The sequence below is a fragment of the Xenopus laevis genome, chromosome 9_10L (assembly GCF_017654675.1).
Source record: "Xenopus laevis strain J_2021 chromosome 9_10L, Xenopus_laevis_v10.1, whole genome shotgun sequence".
In the NCBI taxonomy this organism is placed as follows: Eukaryota; Metazoa; Chordata; class Amphibia; order Anura; family Pipidae; genus Xenopus; species Xenopus laevis.
The window spans coordinates 135,060,452-135,085,045 of record NC_054387.1 but is presented as its reverse complement, the minus strand read 5'-3'; positions in this window follow the sequence as shown (position 1 = coordinate 135,085,045).

The window sequence follows — 24,594 nt, the reverse complement described above, 5'->3', positions numbered from 1 at the left end:
TTCTCCTTTAATGAGCTTGGATGATTTCTTGGACAAGCATAATGCCTAAGGTTAATTTAGTGTGAATATATATATATATATAGATACAGTTCAGGTACAGGCACTATAAGCAATACCAGCCTGCGCGAAATCCACAAGATGCACTGAAGTAATAGGAAACAGAAGGTCCCACTCACAGTATCAAATTGAGAATTTATTTGTGGAGGCTGATGTTTCGGGTAACAAAATAGCCTTTATTCAAGCAAAGAGGATGTAGTGAAGGGGAGAAACTGACATCATAATGATATCACTGAAGTAAACTAAGGCTTGAAAAAGAAAAGGTAAGAACAAAATTAGAATAAAAACAATGAAACTGAATCCAATCCTGTAAATGAGATAAATCCAGAACATAAACATCAGCTTATAGTCAGAAGTCATAGTGCAAACATACACATATTATTCAGCATATCATGAAATCTTTAACTGTGTATCCAGCAGCAAAACATGTCAAAAAAGCAGTTTAAGGGGGCGTGGCCTGAACATGGTCAGATCAGGACGTTTGTTCCAAAGCTCTGTGTATAGAGACATTACAAAGAATACAACTCAACTCCATCCCTAAATAGAATGGGTAAACTAAAGAAATGCAAAAAGGGTACAGAAGACCAAGATTTACAACAAAAGACGCACTTATCAAAGTTTTTCCAGAGACGTTCGGCCTCATGTTCTGAAGCAAAAGGGCGGGCGCCATCTTGTAATTCGCCTTCCCCTGAACGTGCTGCGCAATGCCATCGGCGGGACGAGGGAGAAGCAAGGGAACCGGCACATACCTCTAAACAAATGCCGAGTACAGACACACTCCGGTTCAACCCGGCGATCAGCAGGCGGAGGCCTCACCGAGCTGGGACAGTGGAGATGACTGGCAATTACCGACTGCGTCACTCCTGCCGACAAGCTCCCAGAGGGACGGAGCGGATAATGAGAACTGCACACTAACTGCAAGTACCTCTCTACCTACTATTAATCACTCTGCCTCAGATGTGTCACGGTCGGCACCCAACACCAGAACAAATGGCAGCACCCTGGTCTCGGCTCGTGCTTCACCTGTAGTGTGACCGCCGTTGGCCTTGGGAGGAGCCCTCAGCTACTTGGATGCCACCAGGACTTAAACGAGAGGTGCAAGGCAAGAGGTTCTGGATAGGCAGAGGGGCACGACTGTTAGCGAGAGTCTTTAGTCTGAGGGACACGGTACAAAACAGGAAACAGAATCGTAATCAGGCAGGCAAAGGTCAAAACCGGTTAATCAATCAGAGAGGAGGGTTCAGCAGAATGATAGTCGATATTAGGCAAGGGTCAGATATAGAAGTCAGGATAATCGTATAGCCAGGCAGGGGTCAAAACCAGAAACAGAATCAGAATCAAAACAGCTCACAAAGCACCAGGAAAAAGATCCTATCACGGGCGGTTTGCTCAAGACTGAATTCCCATTTTATACCCTGGTGTTTTCACGCCATTGCGTCCTTTTGCGCGTCAGTGTCATCACGCCAGCGCGTCAATAAAGGAAACGAGACGCGGGCGCGCACGCCCTAAGAAGCAGCAATGGTGGAGGAAGAGGAACCATGCGGCGGGCATCCCCGCCACACCACTGGACCACCAGGGTGACTAGATTTTATCACAAGATGACTCTGATAGGGGCTCGACAACTTGTAAGGCCCCTCACATTACTGGATAATGAGTTGAGTGCGCACTTACTCTCCCTGCCTTCTAGACAGGACATTGAATCTCTTATTTGTAACTCGTAAACAGCCCGCAAATCCAAAATAACGGCATTACACACAGAGCTTCAGCACATGGGGGAAAGGTATTCCCAATTGGAAAAGTCGGTAAATGCAAATACCGCACATACCAACAATATTCACTCAACATGAATCTCACTTCCTTTACTAGATGATCAAGAAAATCGTTCTAGAAGAAATAACATCAGGATCAAAGGCCTGAAACGGCAGATCTAACAGGCAGCCGGCAAGATCTCTGTCCATAGAAAGCATACTACACCGCTCCCACGCTCAACTAAATGCTCCCTGTCAATGAATCACTGGCGCTCGCAGCTCTTCTGTAGAGCTTGGCTGGCGCTTCAAGCAGTATTGGAACTAGCGAATAGGGTCACGACCCAGAAGAGGAGTTATAACGTTTGAATGCCAGATTCTCAATGGCCACGGCGAGCTCTGTGGCATGCTGGCAGTGAGTCCTGAATGGCCCCGGGGCCACACGCAATATCGAGGGGCGAATCTAACAGCAATGGACAAACCTTCTCGCTTGCTCGCTCCTTTGCTGTCTGCTCGTGCTTGTGGGCAGGGACGAGCGCAAGCAGCCCTGAGAAGGACCCCGACGTGATTGGCGTGGCGCCAAGATTAGACTGAGAACCAGCACCTCCCCCTATGTACGCCCAGTCCTTCTCAGTGGCTGCTGCTCGCAGAAGAAAAAGACAGGGGACAGGGAGATGGCCGACGGCCGCCCTGCTTTGCAGCACAGATACCAGCACCGGAAATAAAGAGAAAGGGAGGAGCTACATAAGAAACACAAAGATAACAGAAAAACTGGACACAAAAGGTATATGAGACACAACGTTTTATTCAATTTTATTACAAAACCAATTGATTGAGCCTAAATTGAAAAGTATGGTATATGTCCCCTTTAATCTACCCCAAATTGAAATCCCTGATTGGGAATCATTCAACCGTCTCATCTCCTTGACGTTCTCAAAAAGACACTAGTGCCTACAATTGTTCGACTATTCGACCATTTGATAGTCGAAGTACTGTCTCTTTAAAAAAAACTTCGACCACCTACTTCGCCACCTAAAACCTACCGAACACCAATGTTAGCCTATGGGGACCTTCCCCATAAGCTTTCTAGGCAATTTCTGATTGAAGGAAAATCGTTTGATCGATGGATTAAAATCCTTTGATTCGTTCAATCGAACGAAATGCGGTAAATCCTTCGACTTCGATATTCGAAGTCGAAGGATTTTACTTCGATGGTCGAATATCGAGGGTTAACATAGTAACAAGCCCGTTAAATTTTTAGCGAAAGCAACTAAACAACGTCAAGGAATCTCTTTCATCCCTGCTATTAAAACATACAATGACCAAATAATTCACAAGGACCAAGAAATAGCCAAAGCCGTGCATCAATATTATACTGAACTTCACAACATTAATTCTCCACATAAAAACTACACAGAAACTCAATCAAGTGGATATTGATTTCTTAGAAACCCCACTAACTCAAAATGTGTTACAACTCTCAGGGGAAGGCCCCTGGCCCTGATGGGTTTCCAATCATATTTTATAAGATACTACAACCCGACCTCGGTGGTCTGATGCTACAAGCCTTTGATAACTTGGACACAAACCCTAGCTCTCCCTCGGCAATGCTTGAGGCACATATCTCTTTAATCTCTTTAATCCCAAAACAAGGGAAAGACCTCCTTTCTTGCTCTAGCTACAGACCCATATCATTACTGAATGTGGATATTAAGTTATAATCGAAAATCATAGACGAAAGACTTAAAACTCACCGACCACACTTAACTCTGATCAAGCCAGGTTCATTCCCGGTAGAGAGGCAAAAGACAATACTCTAAAAGCAATATCGATCATAGATCCTGCCAGGCGATGTAAGATCCCCCTGCTGGCCCTGTCGACAGATGCTGAGAGAGTGTTCAACAGGGTCAGCTGGGTCTTTTTAAGGGAATCATTAACCCAAATAGGAATGGGCCCGAAAGCCACTCAATGTATTATGGAACTTTATAATAAACGTAAAAGAACAAACTTACACTCGCACACCCTGGCCGTCCAGGAAAAAACGAATCCCAGGTGCTCGATGATAGAGGAATTGGGCAACCTCAAAAGCAACGTAGACACAGAACACACCGGCACAGCATGGGTATTACTAGCAGGTATAACCTTGCTCGTTTATTGCGGATGCAACGTTTCGGGGTGTGACCCCTTTCTCAAGCTTGAGAAAGGGGTCACGCCCCGAAACGTTGCATCCGCAATAAACGAGCAAGGTTATACCTGCTAGTAATACCCATGCTGTGCCGGTGTGTTCTGTGTCTACTTTATAATAAACCCCAGGCCAGGATTAAAATTAAAGGTTCCTTATCAGAACCCCTTTAAATTAGCAATGGGACTAGGCAGGGGTGCCCTCTCTCCCCCCTTTTATACGATCTCTTGGTCTTTATCACTCAGCCAATTTTATCCCTGCCCTCTTTGTTGAAGGAGAAAGAATATAGTCTATTTAGCAATTATAAAATCAATTTTGATAAGTCCGAAGCACTAAATGTTTCTCTACCTACTCAATTGCAACAAAATATTCAATCAAATTACCCCTTCAAATCGAAGTATGACTCTATAAAATACTTGGGAATTCACATACCAGCAGACCTCACAAAACTATCAGCTATAAACTATATGACGTTAATGTCACAAATCCAAACAGATCTGAAGAGTTGGCAAACTCTCCCACTGTCTTGGTTTGGTCGTATTAACCTGATCAAGATGAACATATTACCCAGAATTTTATATCAACTACAGACTATCTCAGAAGCTCCCCCAAAGCGTTTCCTTGTTACCCTGCAAACTGCTTTGGCACCTTCATTTGAAATGGTTCCAAGCCTAGGATTAACAAAAATATATTAGCAAAACCAAAATCCCAGGGTGGATTGGGCCTACCCCATTTGGATAATTATCTGAGCGCAGTTACATTAAGCAGAATACTAGAATGGTTCTATTACCCTACCAGCAAAAATTGGATTCTGTTTGAACAATCCCTGGTAGATAGACCGTTACAAGCTTTATGTCGGACTTTCCTGGCCATCCTCCGTCAACATGGATCCAAAAACACTAATGGGTATTTCCCTCTAGCTCCGAAGCCAGGACAGAAGGACCAATCTTGCACGGCTATAAGACCCTCCCCTTCCTGTGAACCGACAGTCTTTTTCCTTCTGTCCGAGCTTCGGACATGTTATTTTTTTTTTAAGCACTCACGTGGTCCCCTTGGATCACGATTACCGGGCGCAGTCCTTAGGAGTTCCCTCCGCCCGTTGCCCCAGTCCCTGTGTAGCAACGGCGTTGCTTGGGCGGGGACCCCTGCGGCGGGGTGTTGCTGTTTCAGCAGCTTCTACGCGGCGCTTCTGTGAAGGGCGCATCGCGTGACATCATCAAACGGCGCAGAAGAGATTTAAGGAGCGTTCGGCGCGATTCCGTGCCGGTGTTGTTCCACTGCTGCGAAGATGGATCCGGCAGCCAGTAAGAGAGCCACTCCCAAGGCGAGAGAGTGAGTGCTTGTTTTTTTCTCTAACTACGAAAGGAACTCCCATTATTGCTGGTACTATTATACCTTTTCAGTATGTCTGCCCCTTCAGAAGAGCCTGAGAAGAAGAGGGATAGGCTAGAAGCTGAGAGGCGCTGTAAAGCTTGTCATAATCCTGCTATGAGGGATAAGAGGGTGTGCAGAGAATGCTTTTCTGAGATGGCTAGAGAAATTTCAGGCTCCACTTCTGGAGAATTATTATCTGATAATACTGCCATTCCTTCTACATCTGCAGCTATTCCTGATCAGCAAACACTATTGACATGGATTAAAGATACAGTGTCTCAAACGGTCAAAGACTCTATGCATACTATGTCAAGACCAGTACACAGAACCAGAGATTCTATTTCGGTTCATGATAGTTCCTCTGAGTCTGATATGTCGTCAGAAGAGGAAGAAGAGTTATCTTCTGCATTTGACCAAAAGCATTTGGGCCCATTGATTAAAGCAATTAAGCTTACGTTGAATATTGAGGAGGTGGATCCCCCACCAGCCTCTCTGCTTTTCTCTAAAAAGAAGAAGTCAGTCTTTCCTCTACACAAAGAGATCAAAGATCTGATTTTGTTAGAATGGAATAAGTTATCTAGGAGGATACCAGTTGAAAGTAAAATTGAAAATTTATATCCTTTCTCTGATGAGATGGTTGAGATTTGGAATACGCCCCCTACAGTTGATGCGCCTGTAGCAAGGCTGTCAAGGAAGACAGCGTTACCGATAGATGATTTATCGGCCCTTAAACACCCTATGGATAGGCGCATGGAATCAGAGTTAAAGAAGGCATATATGTCGGCTGGAGCCACAAGTAAGATAGCTATAGCTTTGGTTTCCGTGACTAAAGCTTTGTCCCTTTGGGCAGAAAGATTGGAAGTGGCGGTTAAAGATATGTCGCCGGGGGGCGTGGCCGCATTTAGAGGAGGAAAGACGCACTAACCTGCGCTCCGTCCCGACACCCGCCAATCAGCCCATATATTGTGAATCCTAAGGGCCGAACCGAACCAGCACATCTCCCCTTTGCTCCGCCGACTCCCCAGCAGTGCCGCCTGCGGAAGAAATGGGACAGAAGCGCACGCAAACGCCTAAACAGAAGCGAGCACGAGGAGAGAGGGAAATCCAAGATGGCGGCCGCAGCTCTGTGACAGGCACGGCGCATGGGAAGCACGGTGAGCCGCGTGGGCATGATATAAGCGCACATACTGCACAATAACTAGAGCGTTTTGCCAGAGAGCCCAAGGATAGAGGCAGCAGTGGCAGCTCTGTTGCCCCCACCCTAGACATATCCAGTGTCGCCATGCAGGAGCCCCAGATTTCAGTGGAGCTGGGGGAGGGTGCAAGCCAACAGCCACCTGCTCCATCAGAGGCTGAGAACATGGTAACTAACCAGGCCTCCTCCCTGTTTGAAAGTGCTGCGTTGGCAGAGATCATGTCTGTATTAAACAGCAACCATGCCACCACTATTGGTAAAATTGATGAACTACGCTCAGATTTTACTATTCTCCGGCATGACATACAAAACATCAGGGAACGCACCCAAGAAGTTGAGAGAAGGGTTGGGGAACTCGAGGACACAGTTAACCCTATTCAGGTGCAGATGCAGTCCATGGAACAAAGACTGGCTAACACAGAGGCTAAAGCGGATGATCTGGAGAACAGATTACGACGCAACAATATCAGATTGCTCGGCCTACCGGAAAGAGTGGAGGGGGGGCGGCCTGAGGTTTTTCTGGAGCAGTGGCTTCAGACCGTTTTTCCAATGATAACCTCACCCACCTTTGCAATTGAACGCGCCCATAGGGTGCCAGGTCGACCCCCTCCTCCAGGTGCCCAGCCACGACCCATGATAGCACGATTGCTCAACTACAGGGACAGAGACAAAATACTAAGGGAAGCACGGGTCAAAGGGGATATCATGCATGAAAACTCCAGGATATCCATATACCCGGATTACTCGATTGAAATCCGCAAACAACGTATGAAATTCACGGATGTTAAGAAGCGGCTAATACAACTACAGCTCCCATATGCCATGCTATATCCAGCGAAACTGCGGGTGGTTGACAACGGCCAAACCCACTTCTTCACTACTGCCTGAGAAGTGGACGCATGGCTGGAAAACAGGCCTGGGAGATCTCCCCGCAGATAAGTATGGAAATGCTCTGCACCATAGACACACTATGTTTTGATGTACTTACAAAGGAATACCTTAGGATGCACATACATATATCCTGAGAAGGGACCGGTGTGGGTCTGCAACCCAAAACCGACATTGGAGAACATGTCTTTTCTTATTGAGACTCTGGTCTTGTCACTTTTGCTTATTCGAACACTTTTTGGGAGTCAGATCCACTGTAAGTTGGGGTTGATGGTGGATAGGGTGGGGGCAGGGAAAGTTAAGCATTACTTAATTAGCTCATGTCTTAAGTATCAAGAAAGACTTTACACTCAGAATGGATCAACATGCCAGATACTATATCGGGACACTATCAAGAAACTGAAGGTTAGGAGGGTAATGGATAGATATACTACAGGTCATTATTTGTATGTTTTTCAATGTATAGCATTAAGTTGATCTCTTGGAATGTCAGGGGCCTGGGTGACCAAATCAAAAGGGGACTGGTCAACAAATTCCTGAGGAAACAGAACCCACAGATAATATTGCTTCAGGAGACGCATCTAGATGGGAGTAAACTAACCACGCTTAAAAAACCGTGGGTTGCGGCAGCTTATCATGCGCCGTACTCCAGCTACTCCAGAGGGGTATCCATCCTTATTGCCAAAACTTGTACGTACACCCTGCACACTGTAATATCTGACCCTGGGGGACGATTTCTAATACTGCATCTCTCTATAATGGGCAGACACCTGACGATCGCCAATCTGTATATCCCGCCACCATTTGCTGACACTGTATACGGTCATGAGCAAAATTTCTTCACTCCCCTTGGCTCCTATAATAATTATGGGTGACTTTAACAATGTACTTAATAGAGATCTAGATAGGTTGCCAGTACCCACTATTTCCGACCAGGCACTGCTGAAATGGGTAGACACGTTCCACTTGACAGATCTGTGGAGAGCCCGCAATGAAGGAGTGAAGCAGTTTACTTGTTTTAGTCCTATTCATAACACTCTTTCTCGCATTGACCTGGCGCTGGGCTCGCCAGAGGTTGCTCGTGCCACTATGGGAATACAAATATTAACTAGAGGAATCTCCGACCATTCTCCTATCAGCCTAAATATACAGGTTTGCCCAGAGCCCCGAGACAATATCTGGCGGCTGAGCCAACACTGGATAAATCATCCAGAACTGGTAGCACCTATAGCCTCCTCTATCACTGACTTTCTATCCCATAATGAAGGTACAGCAGACGATACAATGGTTTGGGATGCTCTTAAAGCGTATATTAGGGGGGAATACTCTATGCTGATTAGTCAAGTTAAGAGGCAGGCCATGGCTCACATAGAAGAGAAACAGGAGGAAACAGAATCTAAAGAAGCCCAATATATAGCCAATCCCAACGCAGCCACCATGGCATTATGGCAAAATGCACAGACAGCACTCCTTCTTGCCCAAACGGAAGCGTTTAAGAAAAACATCCTCTATCACAAAACCAATATCCTAGAGTTAGGTGACAAATGTGGCAAATTACTGGCCTATCTTAGCAGGGACCCCTCCCAGCAAACAGCGATACCTGTAATAAACAAAAAGACAGGGGTCACTACCATGGACCCCAGGGAAATTAATGACACTTTCAAGGAATATTATACAGCTCTTTATGACTCTAAATTGGTCTGTAACTATGAGGATATATTAAGGTACATGGGGAAAGTTGACATGTCCACATTGGACATGCCAGGAAGGCTACTGTTAGACACTCCTATAACAGCCCAAGAGATTAGTGAAGCCACTGGATCATTTCCGAGAGGCAAAACTCCAGGGGTTGATGGGATCCCCATAGAATGGTACCGGTCTTATACAAAAGAGTTGACCCCCAGTCTGGTTAAGCTGTTTAATAATGTCAGAGAGGGCACACCACTCCCAGAATCGATGAACAAGGCCTTGATTATAGTTCTCCCAAAGCCGAATAAGGACCCTAAGGAATGTGCCTCCTATAGACCGATATCTTTAATGAATTGCGACGCCAAAATACTGGCGAAGGTTCTGGCCCGGCGCCTCAACACAGTTATCACTCAAATAATTGATATTGACCAATCGGGGTTTATTCCACAGAGGACCACAGACATAAATTTAAGAAGGTTATATACAAACCTCATGGTAACTCATGACAACTCCAATTCTAGAGTTATTGCAGCCCTAGATAATGAAAAAGCGTTTGACTCAGTGGAGTGGCCCTACTTGTGGGCAGTGATGAAGTGTATGGGCTTCCCTGATAATTTCATGAAATGGGTAAAAATGCTGTATAGGGCTCCGGAAGCATCCATCCGCACTAACCATAATTCCTCTCAATCATTCAGGCTCCACAGGGGGACTCGTCAGGGTTGCCCTCTCTCCCCTTTGCTTTTTGCTGTAGCCATGGAACCCCTAGCCTGCATGATAAGACAATCCCCTAGGATAGAAGGGCTAAAAATAGGAGGGGTAACTGAAAAAATATCCATGTTTGCGGATGATACGTTACTTTATCTGGCTAACACTGATCAGGACCTGGGGACAGCACTGGATATCATTGATGTACACACCACATACTCTGACCTAAAGATCAACTGGGGTAATTCGTCACTTTTCCCCATAGATCCTCTACCAACGCCTCTACCGGTACTGCCTCAAGGCTTGACTTGGACAGACAAATTTAAATATTTGGGCATCACCATACATAAGGACCCAGGTAAATTTTTAGACTTAAATTTAGCGCCCTTACTTCAGGGACTGGAGTGGAAAATTAAACTATGGACCCGTCTACCACTGTCACTGATAGGGCGTATAAACCTCTTCAAAATGATCATGCTCCCCAAATTTACATACATGTTTCGGCAATCCCCTGTAAGGATCCCGAATAGTTTCTTCCAGAAAGTTCGAAAGTTCCTTATACAACTGTATTGGCATCCATCTACCCCAAAAATAGCCATAGTCAAGCTCCAACTCCCAACCCACGCTGGGGGACTGGCTGCTCCGAACCTCTTTCTGTTACTTGGCAGCGAAACTGGCCGTAGCAAAGTGGTGGATAACCCCATCGCTAGACAACCCCGCCATACGCTTAGAAGCCCAAACCATAGGGTCATATGAGGAACTTAAGAACCTCCTTTACAGAGGTTGTAACTATACGGCAAAGGCATGATATCCATGAGAGAAATTGTATGGGCATGGAAAACAGCTAATGGTCTCTTTCCTAAACTGGCAGCGCATTGCTCAGGACTCACCCCTCTCTGGTGCAACCCCAAATTGCCACACATGCACACTGTACCAGATCCTCAAGCCTGGGCTATGCACAATATTAAGTATGTTCAGGACATTATGGTTGATGGTAAACTACTGGACTTCCCCACCCTTAAAAATAAATACGACCTGCCCAACAAAATGTTCTTTAGGTATATTCAACTCCGGCATGCCACGCATTCCCAATTTAATGGGGGGCCGGTGATAACTACCCCCTCCCAAATAGAAGTGAGGGCATTGGCTGACGCGCATACTAAAAATCTGTCCGTTTTTTATGCCATTCTCATGACTGCAGGGACCTCCCCATTGGGTAAATTACTGGAGAAATGGCAACGTGACATACCCGAATTGGATGCTGAGGCATGGAAGGAGACACTTGATTCGGTCTTTGACCATATTGTGGCATCCAGAGACAAAATGATACAGTTCAAATTTCTGCATAGAGCATATCTCACTCCAAGTGTATTGGCTAAAATGTCCCCGGCCACGGTTGATGAATGTCCACGGTGTCATCATTCCCCAGCGAATTTCATACACATGGTTTGGTCATGCAACAAGATACAAAGGTTCTGGGGGGCTATAGCGCAATACATTTCTGATATGATGGAAATTCCTATCAGGGTGGAACCCCTAGGTATGTTACTGAATCAGGTAGCAGATCTAGCACCAACTATAGCTGAGAAATCGTTACTCTCCATAATGTTTGCCTATGCCCGAAAGTCCATAACCCTGAAATGGAAGGCACAAATAGCCCCAACTGTTGGATTTTGGGAATCCCAGATCATACATGCAATACCGCTATATAAACTTCTCTATACGAGAAGAGGCTGCCCGGCCAAATTTGAAAAAATATGGTCCCCATGGCTGGACATCCACGTTGACCATAATTGACCGCTGAGACATTGCCCCTAAAAATTTCCTAGTAATGTGGTAGGACAGGCAACCTCCCTCCTTCACTGTCCTATGTTTTCTGAGTTGACTTTGATACACGTACAAGGAAGTAATGCATAAGTTAGGTTAGGTTAGTTCTTTATTAAAATGGTAGTAAAGCGATTACACGATATGAATATCAGTACATGCATGGTGTAATATTGGAAACTGTGATATGTTTGATGTCAGCCGATACCACTGTATGCAACGGTGGCTGTGATTTAAGGAACGCTGTATAAACCTGCTTAATGACCATGTTAATGTACTCTACTTGAATAAAGCTTTTTTGTTAAAAAAAAAAAGATATGTCGCCAAGAGAAAAGATCTTAGTGGCAATTTTTTCAGGCCTTCCAGACCCAAGGCCCCTAGATCGCCTAAACAGCAACCCAAGGCCCAATGATGGTCAGCATGCCCTACCTCCAGTGGGGGGAAGACTTCTCACATTTTACAAGGTTTGGGCAAGAGAAGTTCAAGATTTTTGGGTTTTAGCCACGGTGCAAAGAGGATATCGTTTAGAATTTCAAAAGAAGCCTATTTTGAATCATTTTGTGGCCACAAGCGTGCCAACAGACAAAGAGAAACAGAAAGCTGTCCTGCAATATATTCAACAGCTGCTAGAGAAACAGGCTATAGCTCCAGTTCCAAGTCAGGAATACGGAGAAGGGTTTTATTCGCCTCTCTTTCTAATCACAAAGGCGTCGGGGGATCTACGCCCGATTTTGGATTTGCGCATGTTGAACAAATATCTAAAACGACAAACCTTCAGGATGGAAACATTAGTGATGGTGAGGAAGGTCATTCACGAGGGAGATTGGTTGGCGTCCTTAGACCTCAAGGACGCATATCTCCATATTCCAATAGCACTAGAACACCAGAGGTACCTATGTTTTTCTTTCCAAGGCCATCATGTCCAGTTTCGTTGCTTACCTTTCGGTCTAGCGACGTCTCCGAGAACATTCACCAAAGTCCTTGTAGTAGTAATAGCAAAATTGAGACTCCAGAAGATCGAAATATATCACTATTTGGACGATCTCCTTTTGGTGGCCAGGAGTCCGGAGACTCTGAAGAAGAATGTGTCGATAGTGAGATAAGTCCTGGAGGACTTTGGATGGTTAATAAACGAGGAGAAAAGCCAGACTATTCCATCCCAGAGGATGGTGTATTTGAGGGCGCAGCTGGACATGCGTTTAGGGCTCCTTTCTCTTCCTCAAGAAAGGATACAGCGGATAATCCGAACTGTGTTTCAGTTCAAGAAGAAATCTTCGGTGGGAGCAAGAGAATTCATGAGTCTGGTGGGTCTCTTAACATCCACAATAGGCCTAGTCAGGTGGGCCAAATGGAGGATGAGGCCAATTCAGTTATCTTTCCTGAGGCAATGGGATCCCGTGAGACAGAATTGGTCTCAAAAGATTCATATCACGCAGGAGTGCAAGAAGCAGCTAGTTTGGTGGCAGGAACCCAGCAATCTGAGATTGGGGTTCTCCTTGGAGGAACCTCCTTGGGTGGAGATCTTCACAGATGCATCGGGCATAGGATGGGGAGCCCATCTGCAGGATTTGTGGGCTCAGGGAAGCTGGAGCAGAGATCTCTCGGTGATCCCATCCAATGTGCTGGAGCTCAAGGCGGTGTTTCAAGTTCTTCTAGCATTCCAAGATGTTTTATTGGGTGCAGCAGTGCTTATCAGGTCAGACAATGCAGCAACTGTTGCTTATATCAGAGGTCAAGGGGGTACCCGGAGCGCTTCTCTCTTCAGAGTGACGAAACCGATAATGGATTGGGCTCAGGAGAACCTGTTAGACATAACAGCTCGGTACACAGGACCGCCATCAGAAATCACAGGGCCCCATACGACAAAATTTCCTGGGCCCCCTGGGCTGCGCCCACTGCAAGCCCCACCTACAGGTCTGCCCCCCACCACACAGTAAAAAAACAAAAATAATATTGGTGGCTAGGGTTCCCACATGTTAATAACAAAATAAAAAGATATTGGTGGTCAGGGCCCCCCATAAAAAAACATTTGTGGCCAGGGCCCCCCCATTAAAAAATATTGGTGGCTAGGACCCCACATGAGAAAAAAAAATTGGTGGCCAAAATTGGTGGCCAGGCCCCCCCCACATTATAAGAAAATTGGTGGCCAGGGCCCCTTAAACGTGCATGCCTTCCCATAGTCAGCAGCTCTCAGAAAGATGGGGGCCCAGCTAATCAAGTAAGTGTGCCGTGGCCGGGCCCCCCTTACCCTCGGGGCCCCCTACAACTCTCCCCCCTGTCCCCCCCTGATGGCTGCCCTGTCGGTACATACCGAGCCCACAGAATGTAAGAGCAGACTTCCTCAGTCGACATTGTCTCCCGAGGGGGGAGTGGGCCCTGTTTCCATCGGTGTTCACTTGGATAACATCACGTTGGGGTTGTCCTCAGTTGGATCTGATGGCGACAGTGGACAACAGGAAGCTTCCGGCTTTCTTTTCTCGAATACCTTGTCCAGAAGCCTTGGCGACGGATGCGTTTGCCCAGAGTTGGGACAATCTTTTTGTTTATATCTTTCCCCCAGTGCCAGTGATAATGAGAGTGTTGCAGAAAATTTGGCATTCCAAAGTAGAGGTGATAGCCATTCTTCCGAATTGGCCCAGGAGGCCATGGTTCCCATTATTGAAGAGGCTAATTCTCAAATCTCAAATTCCGAGCCTTCTAGTCCAAGGAACATGGGAACATCCAGATCAACACAGATTCAATTTAATGGCCTGGAGGTTGAGAGGGGAATTTTGAGACAGCAAGGGTGCTCAGAAGTAGTCATAGATACTTTGATCAAAGCTAGAAAACAAAGTACTCTGGCCAAGTATCATAAAGTGTGGGAATGCTTTTCATCTTATGCAAGACTACATAAGTTTAACCCAGTTTCTCCTACTGTTCCGAATATTCTGGAATTCCTCCAGGAAGGATTGCAGAAAGACCTAAGTGCCAGCACTCTCAAAGGTCAGGTCTCGGCTTTATCAGCGATTCTTGGTAATAGATGGGCTAAGGACCCTCTAATTCAGAGGTTCTTCCATACGGTTAGTCGTGTAAAACCTTCAAAAAGACCAGTATGGCCTGCCTGGGATCTACCGTTAGTTCTGGGAGCGCTCATGGTAGCACCTTTTGAGCCGTTGGAGCAGGTGACTTTATGGCTGCTCACATTGAAGGTTGTCTTCTTAGTGGCTATCACATCAGCCAGACGCATTGGGGAACTTCGGGCTCTGTCAGTTGACCCGCCTTATACCATCTTTCATGATAATAAAGTAGTGTTAAAGCCTGTATTGGAATTCCTACCAAAGGTAGTGTCATCATTTCATGTTAATGAGCCTATTATTCTACCAGCCTTACTTTCGTTGGAGATGTCTCAAGAGGATCTCTCTGCTTTGGATGTCAGAAGATGTCTACAGATATATATAAAGAGAACAGAGGAATTCAGAAAATCGAGAATTCTCTTTGTAATCCCTGCGGGTAAAAGGAAAGGAGAGCCAGCGGCCAAAGCTACCTTAAGTTCATGGGTTGTCAAGACCATTTCAGGAACAAGGCAAATCTCCGCCATTGGGGGTGAAGGCTCATTCAGCAAGGGCGGTGTCAGCATCTTGGGCAGCAGAAGCAGGAGTGTCCATGGAGACCATCTGCAAAGCAGCTACGTGGGCTACACCAAACACGTTTATTAAACATTATAAGTTAGATGTTTGGTCAGTTTCTCAAGCCCTGTTTGGGCAGTCAGTAATTTGTTCTGTTCAGAATAAATAAGTGTGTCAGCATGAAGCAGTAGTATTATTCCCACCCTGGGATTGATTGCTTGGGTATAACCCATTAGTGTTTTTGGATCCATGTTGACAGAGGATGGCCAGGAAAGGAGAAAATCATTATCATACTTACCGAGATTTTCTTTTCCTGGCCATCCTCCCAGTCAACATGCCCCCCCTAATTCTGTGGTTGTATTTTTCACCTTTATAATAGACTGTCGGTTCACAGGAAGGGGAGGGTCTTATAGCCGTGCAAGATTGGTCCTTCTGTCCTGGCTTCGGAGCTAGAGGGAAATACCCATTAGTGTTTTTGGATCCATGTTGACTGGGAGGATGGCCAGGAAAAGAAAATCTCGGTAAGTATGATAACGATTTTCTCCTATACCCTCCCTTAGACCCCCTTTAACCTCTCTCCCTAAAATCTGCCGAGAAATACTTTCCCAAGCAGATAAATATCTCAAGAGGTCTTAAAATTTGTTTTCACAAGAAGGCCCTCTCACCCCTATAGTGGGGAACCCACAATTTGCCCCTGGTATGATGAGTGCAGGCTTTCTTGGGAGGAGTGTTAGAAAATAATGTTTATTACCACTAACTCGCATTTGCCCCAATGAACTGGACACATTTTTAATTAGGTTTAAATACTCTCAACGTCGTCACTGGTTGATGGCCCCCCAAAGGGTGAATTTGAGAACCACCCCTCTCACCCCATTTGAAAATCTATGTGTATTTAAATCCCCAGCTAAACATCTAATCTCTACATTATATAAGTTAACAGACCCAAAAGGAAAGTCGGCATTACCAAAATATGCCATTAAATGGGAGAGGGTATTGCAATCTGAATTTACAGAGGAACAATGGGAGTCCTGTTTCACCCTAACTCATACATTTTCCATAGCATGTAAATCACAAGTGCTACGCAATATGTTGGCACTATATAGATACATGTTAATAATAATAATAATCACAAGAAACTAATTATAAAATAGTTTCTAGATGGTATAAGTGTCAGACCTTTGCTGGAGGTTTAATGGGGAAGTCGGTTCTCCCTTGCATATTTGGTGGCATTGCCCAATCCTGAAACCCTTTTGGACATCTTTCAAACATTAAAGGGGTTGTTCACCTTCCAAACACTTTTTTCAATTTAGTTGTTTTTAGATTGTTCCCTAGAAATAATGACTTTTTCCAATTACTTTCCATTATTTATTTTTTAAGTTTTTTCCAAAATCTAAGTTTAAAGTTGAATGTTCCTGTCTCTGGTGTTTGAGTCTGGCAGCTCAGTAATCCAGGTGCAGATTCTGAACTGTTACAATTTTGCAACATTTAGTTGATACATTTCTCAGCAGCATCTCTGGAGTATTAGCAACAATTGTATCAATTCTAACAGCTGCCTGTAATGAAACCCAGAGATTCTGCTCAGCAGGGACAAAGATAAGAAATGTATCAACTAAATGTATCAATTTAGAACAGTTTACAGGATCGGCGACCCCCCCTCCCAGAGCTGCTTCAGAAGGAGAGAAATGACACTTTATACTTCAATATTAGAAAAACCGTGACACATAGAAAATAGAAAGTCATTGGAAAAAGTCGTTATTTCTGGTGATCTATCTGATAACAACTAGTTGTTTGAAGGTGAACAACCCCTTTAAGAACACTTACAGGAGTGACTTTACAGGTTGAACCGTCCGTGGGCCAACTTTCCATGCTACCAGGCTCGCCCACCAAGCATAAAAAATTGGGTACTGTCTCAGTGCTGCTAGGGCGGTAATTCCCCGACATTGGCGTTCCTCCACCCCTCCCACAATTACAGAATGGTGGGCAGAAATGGGTTCCATCATGAGAATGGAAGAATTGTTAAGCCACACATAAGGGAAAACAAATCTATTTGTCAAAACTGTTCTGATGAAATCCGAGTCTCATTCTCACTGTTAACTGGACTAGGAGCATCCTACAGCTTTTCTCAGACATAATTTCTAATTTAATAAGCAGATCCTCTATGGTATTTCGACTATAAACATCTTTGGTAGTGTAATAGGGCATCCAGGAACAACTGAGCACTCCTTTTTCTTCTTCTTTTTCCTTATTGATTTATTTGTCTAATTTTCTACGTGTAATCTTTTATTCTTTTTATTCTTATTTATAAAGCTCTATTTATAGACAGCAAGAGGCATTAGTCCTTCAACATATCCTAATCCTCAATTGTTATAATGGTTACCATATTGAGTAAGGATTGCACAAGTATTCTCCAGTAACTGTAATATTCAATTTTTTGATTGCATATATATGTAACTTGGCAACAGCAGGGTCCGATGATAGTTATGTTGTTATTGTGAACAATAATCTGTACAACTCGTGTATCATGATATAATTATCTTTCTGCTTATTTTTGGGTTCCCTTCCCTTGCTGGTTAAATAGAGAATATACACAAAAAAAAGCAGTTTAAAGAGGAACTCCTGCTTCCAAAGCAAAATGTGTTAAATAGTCCCACATAACACAGAAACCCCTAATATACCCATCAGAATTACATGTTTTTTTCAAAAAGTATGAATAAATGCCAGTGTCTATGCTGAAACCCAGCTGTAGCAGTTCTTCTCTTTCTGTATCATTTGAAATCCTGGCAGGGAAGGAGGGACTAAACACTAATGTTACACATTGTAACAACTTCTCCACAGCTTACAGACAGCATGCAGGAACTACATAACCCATAATGCATTGCACTTGGATGTTCCTTTCCTTATTGAAATCACATGTGCAGGGAATTGTGGGGTTTGGAGGATGCAGGCTGAGGACAGATGGCTGTTGATACAAAGTAATAGTAGTCAGACAGCTCAGCAAAGTAGTCAGACAAATGAGCAGGAGAGTAGGGGGCTAGGCTTAAGGAACTGTTCCAAACCATTAAAAATCATGAAAAGTCTGCATATTTTTTTAATTGATGTATATTGCAAAGTTGCGTGAAATTATGTTTACTTTTCAAAAAGATTTAATTATGGGGGGGGCGTGGCTAGCGCTCAAGGAAGATGGCCGCATAAGTGTGAGCTCCGAGTGAAATCATCCCACTGACCACTCTCACCGGTGATAACATGGGGAAATCGCAAGGAAACAAGCCTCTTAAGGAAGGAAGCAAGACTCCAAAGCACTCCGGTCACCAAAAAGAAATCCCAGCGATGTTCGGTAAGCCCGGGAGAGACGCGCCGCACACAAAGATGGCGCCCGCAAGGCCCGACCAGAGGGAGAGTAAAGGTGCTGCAGACTATCATACACAAGACTCATCGGATGCGGAAAGCGATGCGGACAGCTCAGTTGATATGCAAACTTACCTGCGACAGCTCCCATCGAAGAAAGATATCAAAGACATGCTGCACTCCGCCATGGCCGAAATACGCAGTGACCTCCAAGGCATCAAACAGGATATGGAGAGCATCGGCAACAGGACGGACACGCTGGAAAGAAATCAAACAAAACTTGTAAGTAACCAGAAACAGCAAAACGAAGTATTGCATAAACAAACCCAAGAAATAGCAGAATTACATAGACATGTGGAGGATTTACAGAATAGAAGTCGTAGGAATAATATCAGAATAAGGGGTATACCAGAGACTGTACAGAAGGAAGATATCATGCCAGCCCTTACGCAGTTATTCAATGGCATTTTGGAACGTGACCAGAACACAGCAATAGCAATAGACAGGGCCCACAGAGTGTTCAAATCAAGGAACGCTCCTCCTGAGGCCTCCAGGGACATTTTATGCTGCATTAACAGCTTCCCGCTGAAGGAAGAAATACTGTCTAAAACACGGGCCGGGAAAAAGCTGACATATGAGGGTCACCCCATTCTATTCCTGCAAGATCTAGCGCTTTCCACACTATTAAAAGGAAGCAATTAAAGCCTCTGACTGACCAGCTTAAAGAGAAAGGAATACAATTCCGTTGGGGCTTCCCCTTCAGTTTATCGGCTAATAAAGATGGAGTACAGGCCTACATAAGATACCCAGAGGATACAAGGGACTTTATACAGAAATTTCAACTTGTGGAAGTACAGATTCCAGGATGGCTGGAACCATTCAACGATCAGTCAGGAACCTACCAGGAGTTGGATAACACCTGGAGAGACATTCCACAGTTACAAAGAACCCCCAAGACACCAAGACATAAGATAAGCAAAATGTTAACACCCAACAAGAAAATGCCGAATAATGACTGGTCGGAGACATGAATATGCTGATGTTGGTGTAAGTTACAAACATCACAGATCTTAAGGAGATTGAAACATGCCTATGCTCACATGTTATTTCCTCTTCTTTTCTCTTTATTGATGGGTTAATGTGTTAATGCTTTCAATTTACCGAATGTTTTGCTGTTTACTATTTACTGTTTTCTATGTGAATTGCTTGAAACAGGGAAAAAAGAAGTGATTTCTTACCCCCCAGAAATGTTATCACTATTGTTATATTGTGGTTATAAAAGGTCAGTGGGATGCACTACAGTGACCACTTCACTTTACTGCCAAACTCCAGACAACCCACCCCCCCCTAGTGGTTGACACACCTAGTCTCATCTAGGTGGATTAGACCCAATAAAAAGGAACACATTCACCTCTGTTTTGTGTTCACTTCTTCTTTTATTTTTATTTTTTCACAAAATGTTACAAATGTTTATTGGGCATTCCTCCCCAGTTCAGAATCTACTATTCTATCTTTTCTTCCCCTCTCCCCGACAAGGAAGCAGACTTCAGAAGATATATAGCCCAATCTCAACTAAAGATGGGTCGCAACATACAAATCAAACTATGGTCACAAAACGTTAACGGATTAAACAATCCACGTAAGAGAGCTCAAATTATAAATAACTGCCACAGACAGGGTACAAAAATTTTATTTATACAAGAAACGCATATTAAAAGTTCACATGCTGCAATAATCAAAAATAAATGGTTCCCACATGTGTTTTTAAGTACGAACCCTGAAAAAAAAGTCAAAGGCACAGGTATATTACTACATAAGGATCTGCCTATTAAAGTTTTGGATTCCAAAACGGACAAGGAAGGGCATTATACAATGTTGAAAGCACAAATCTATAACACATGCATGACTTTATGTTCAGTATATTTACCAAATGTCAATCAGGCCAAATATGCAAAAGAAGTAATATCCCAACTTCAGGAATTCGCTGAAGGGATCATCATACTTGGAGGAGACCTCAATGTAGCTCTCAACCCTCTAATAGACTGTTCATCCGGGAAATCCGCCATTGCCTATAAGACGTTGAAAAAAATTAAAACCTATTTAGGACAATTAAACATGATAGATATATGGAGAACGCACAATCCCACAACGAGAGACTATACCTTCTATTCAGCTGCAAAAAACACTTACTCAAGAATAGATAATATACTAATTAATCAGAGATGGCTGCACCTCATAAAACATGCTCAAATTGACACTATGATTTTTTCGGATCATGCCCCATACATTATTGAAATAGAAATACCAAATACATTGAAAGAAACCTACAGCTGGAAATTTAATGAGAGGCTATTATTAAGGAAACAACATAGAGATAACATAGCTAAATTTATTCAAGAATCCATCCAAAACAACAACTTACCGGAGACAGACCCCTCAATCTTGTGGGAAACGATAAAAGTAGTAACCAGAGGAAATCTCATAGCCTTGTGCGCTAAAATTAAAAAAGAAAGAGAAGGAAAAATTAAACAATTAATAACTGAGATAAAAACATTGGAAAATAAACATAAAGAATCACTAATGAAAGATGTACAGGTAGAATTAGATAATAAGAGAATCTCGTTAAAACAACTTTTAAACACATATACGGAACAAGCCTACCTGAGATGTAAAAAAGACTATTATGAATGGGGCAACAAACCTTCCAAACTACTAACCAAAAAGATAAAAGAGCAAAAAAACAAGACTTACATAACCCAGATGAAAGACTCTAAACAACAAATTCATTGTACCTATCCGAAAATAGCCAACTGTTTTCAGGAATTTTACCATGCCTTATACAATCTGGATACAGAGCTACAAAAAGAAGAGAAAACAAAGAGAATTGAGTCTTACTTACAACAACTATGTTTACCCAAAATTACCGAAACGGTAAAAAAACAGTTGGAACAACCATTTACATTAGCAGAGCTAAACAAAGTCATTACAGGGGCCCCAGCCAACAAAAGCCCAGGCCCGGATGGATTTAGTGCAGGCTTCTACAAGGAATTTTACCAGCAATTATCAACAGTATTGCTAAAACATTTCAATAGCATTTCGGCAACCAAACATTTTCCCAAACAAGCACAAGAAGCCCAAATAACTGTTCTTCTTAAACCAGGGAAAGATCCGGCTATATGCAGCAGCTATAGGCCCATATCCTTAATCAACCTGGACCAAAAATTCTACGCTAAAATATTGGCTAACAGACTCCAACTGATTATACCCACTCTTATCCACCCCGATCAAGCGGGTTTCGTGAAAGGTAGGGAAGGTAAGGACAACTCGACCAAACTCATAAACATCCTACACCATGCAATTCAACACCAGAGACCAACACTCCTTTTAACAACTGATGCTGAAAAAGCCTTTGACAGGGTGGATTGGAATTTTTTGGAATTGACATTAACGAAATTTGGTTTTGGCCCTAAATGTGTGGCGCAAATAATGGCTCTCTATCAAGCTCCGCATGCAAGAATAAAAGTCAACGGAATCCTATCTCAGCACTTTGATATCACTAACGGAACCCGACAGGGGTGCCCCCTATCTCCAATTCTCTTCATATTGACTATGGAAACATTTATAACGTCCATCAGACAAAATAAAGATATAACCGGAATGAAAATGGGAATCCATGAACACAAAGCTGCAGCGTTCGCGGATGATCTATTATTAATAATCTCACAGCCGGAACTATCTCTACCAAACATCATCCTAGAATTCAAGAAATTCAGTGAAGTCTCTAACTTTAAAATAAATTACTCCAAATCAGACATTTTAAATATTACTATACCACAGAACCAAACAGAACTGTTAAAGAGAAAATTTCCCTTTAAATGGGCTACAAAATCAATTCAGTACCTGGGAATCAACATCCCATCACATCCCAACAAACTATACGAAATGAATCATCTACCGCTATTATCCGAAATACAGACTCTACTCGCCAAATGGAAAACACAATCCTTATCCTGGTTTGGGAAAATTAATATACTAAAAATGATGATTATGCCGAAAATTTTATACTTACTACAAATGATTCCAATAAAACTCCCCAAACAATTCTTTTTAAAAATTAACTCTCTTTTCTCACAATTCATATGGGCTATGAAAAGGCCTAGACTTAAACTCTCTATTCTTATGACAACAAAACCTAAAGGAGGACTCTCTATACCCAATGTTGAAAATTACTATTTAGCCACTCACCTACAGAGAATCTGGACTTGGAAACAAGACGGATCTTTTAAGCTGTGGAAAGAAATAGAGCAGAATGAGATGCAAATTAATATAAGCAACATCATGAATATACACTACGACAATATACCGACTTCAATCAAAACACATCCCACTATAGGAGCAACGTTGGAAGTATGGCATGGTTTACAGAAGAAACATGATATCTCTCCTTATCCGTCTCCAGAGACCGAGCTATTAAACAATCCGGACTTTCCACCGAGTTGTGATAGAGGCCAAATTGATAGGTGGGCCTGCACACAGGGTAAACCCACTAAACTCAAACAATTTATTAAACGAGGACGAATAATTCCATTAAATAAAATCCAATCTAGATGGGGCTGTCACCCCAGGGACCAGTGGAACTATCGTCAAATCTATCATTATTTAAGCTCGTTAGATCCCAAGAACATCACCAGACCATTGTCAGAATGGGAGGTATTGTTGAATCAACCTGTAATTACCCACCCTATAGCTAAATTTTATAAGAAACTATCAGAGGAAGATAAAACTAGTAACCAGAAAACCAAAGAGAAATGGGAACGAGAACTGAACATTAAAATTGGAAGGAAGACATGGGAAAATATAATGCTGGCAGCGCATAAAGGATCGAGAACGACAAAAACACAAGAAGCCAACTACAAACTACTCAGTAGATGGTATAGAACACCAGTATTCTTAAACAAAATTTACGACAATGTTTCTGAGAAGTGTTGGAGATGCAACCTTGAATTAGGAACATATAGCCACCTCTGGTACAAGTGTGCTAAACTCTCTACATACTGGGAGGAAGTATTCGAAATAATAGAAACCCTAAGACCAGGAACTTATCAGAATTGTATTGAGACAGTAATCCTCACCGTCAATAAACATACTGAAGAAGTAATAAAAGATAAATTGATACTACAGATCATACAAGCAGCCAGAAACCAAATCCCAAGAAAATGGAAAATAGAAGAGCCACCAAGTAAAATAGATTGGATTAGAGCCCTAGAAGAAGTTAAAACAATGGAAGAACTTATAGCTTTAAAACAAGGAACAATGAAACGTTTTGAAAAATTATGGGAGCCATGGAATGAACACAGACACGGAAACCATACAAGCCAAAGACAGGTGGAATAATGCTAATAACAAAACTACTTACCTTTACTCTTACGTATCAAGTAGTCTCGAACTGGAACAATATTGCTGGAAATGAAAGAAAAGAAGATCTAATCTGCTTCTCTCTCTCTTGTCCCTCTATCACCCACCCCTCTTCTATCTGTTCATCTCCCACCCCCTCTATAAAATACAATAACTTAGTACTAAACAACGATAGATCCTACGTATTAAAGTGATTCTAATGATAAACAAAAGAGAATAGAGATAGTCAGGACTTCATTATAATATGTGTGGAAATGTACTATGTTATTGTTTATACATATCTGAAAAACATAACTGTTTATTATTACTCATTCCCCCTCCCTTTTTCCTTCTGTACCCTTAATTTTTCTTTAAAATTGAAAATAAAGACTTACAAAAAAAAAGATTTAATTATGTTTGTGTGGAGTTCCCCTTTAAATGTATGTAGAAATGTTTTCAGAGGAAGACACTACATTGTCACTAAAGGTTGCAACATTGTAGTCTTATTAAGAGGAAAGCACTAATATAGCAATGCAGAGTTATTATTAGTGGTTCTTGTTGGAACGGCAGTCAGGCTACAGTGTACTGATT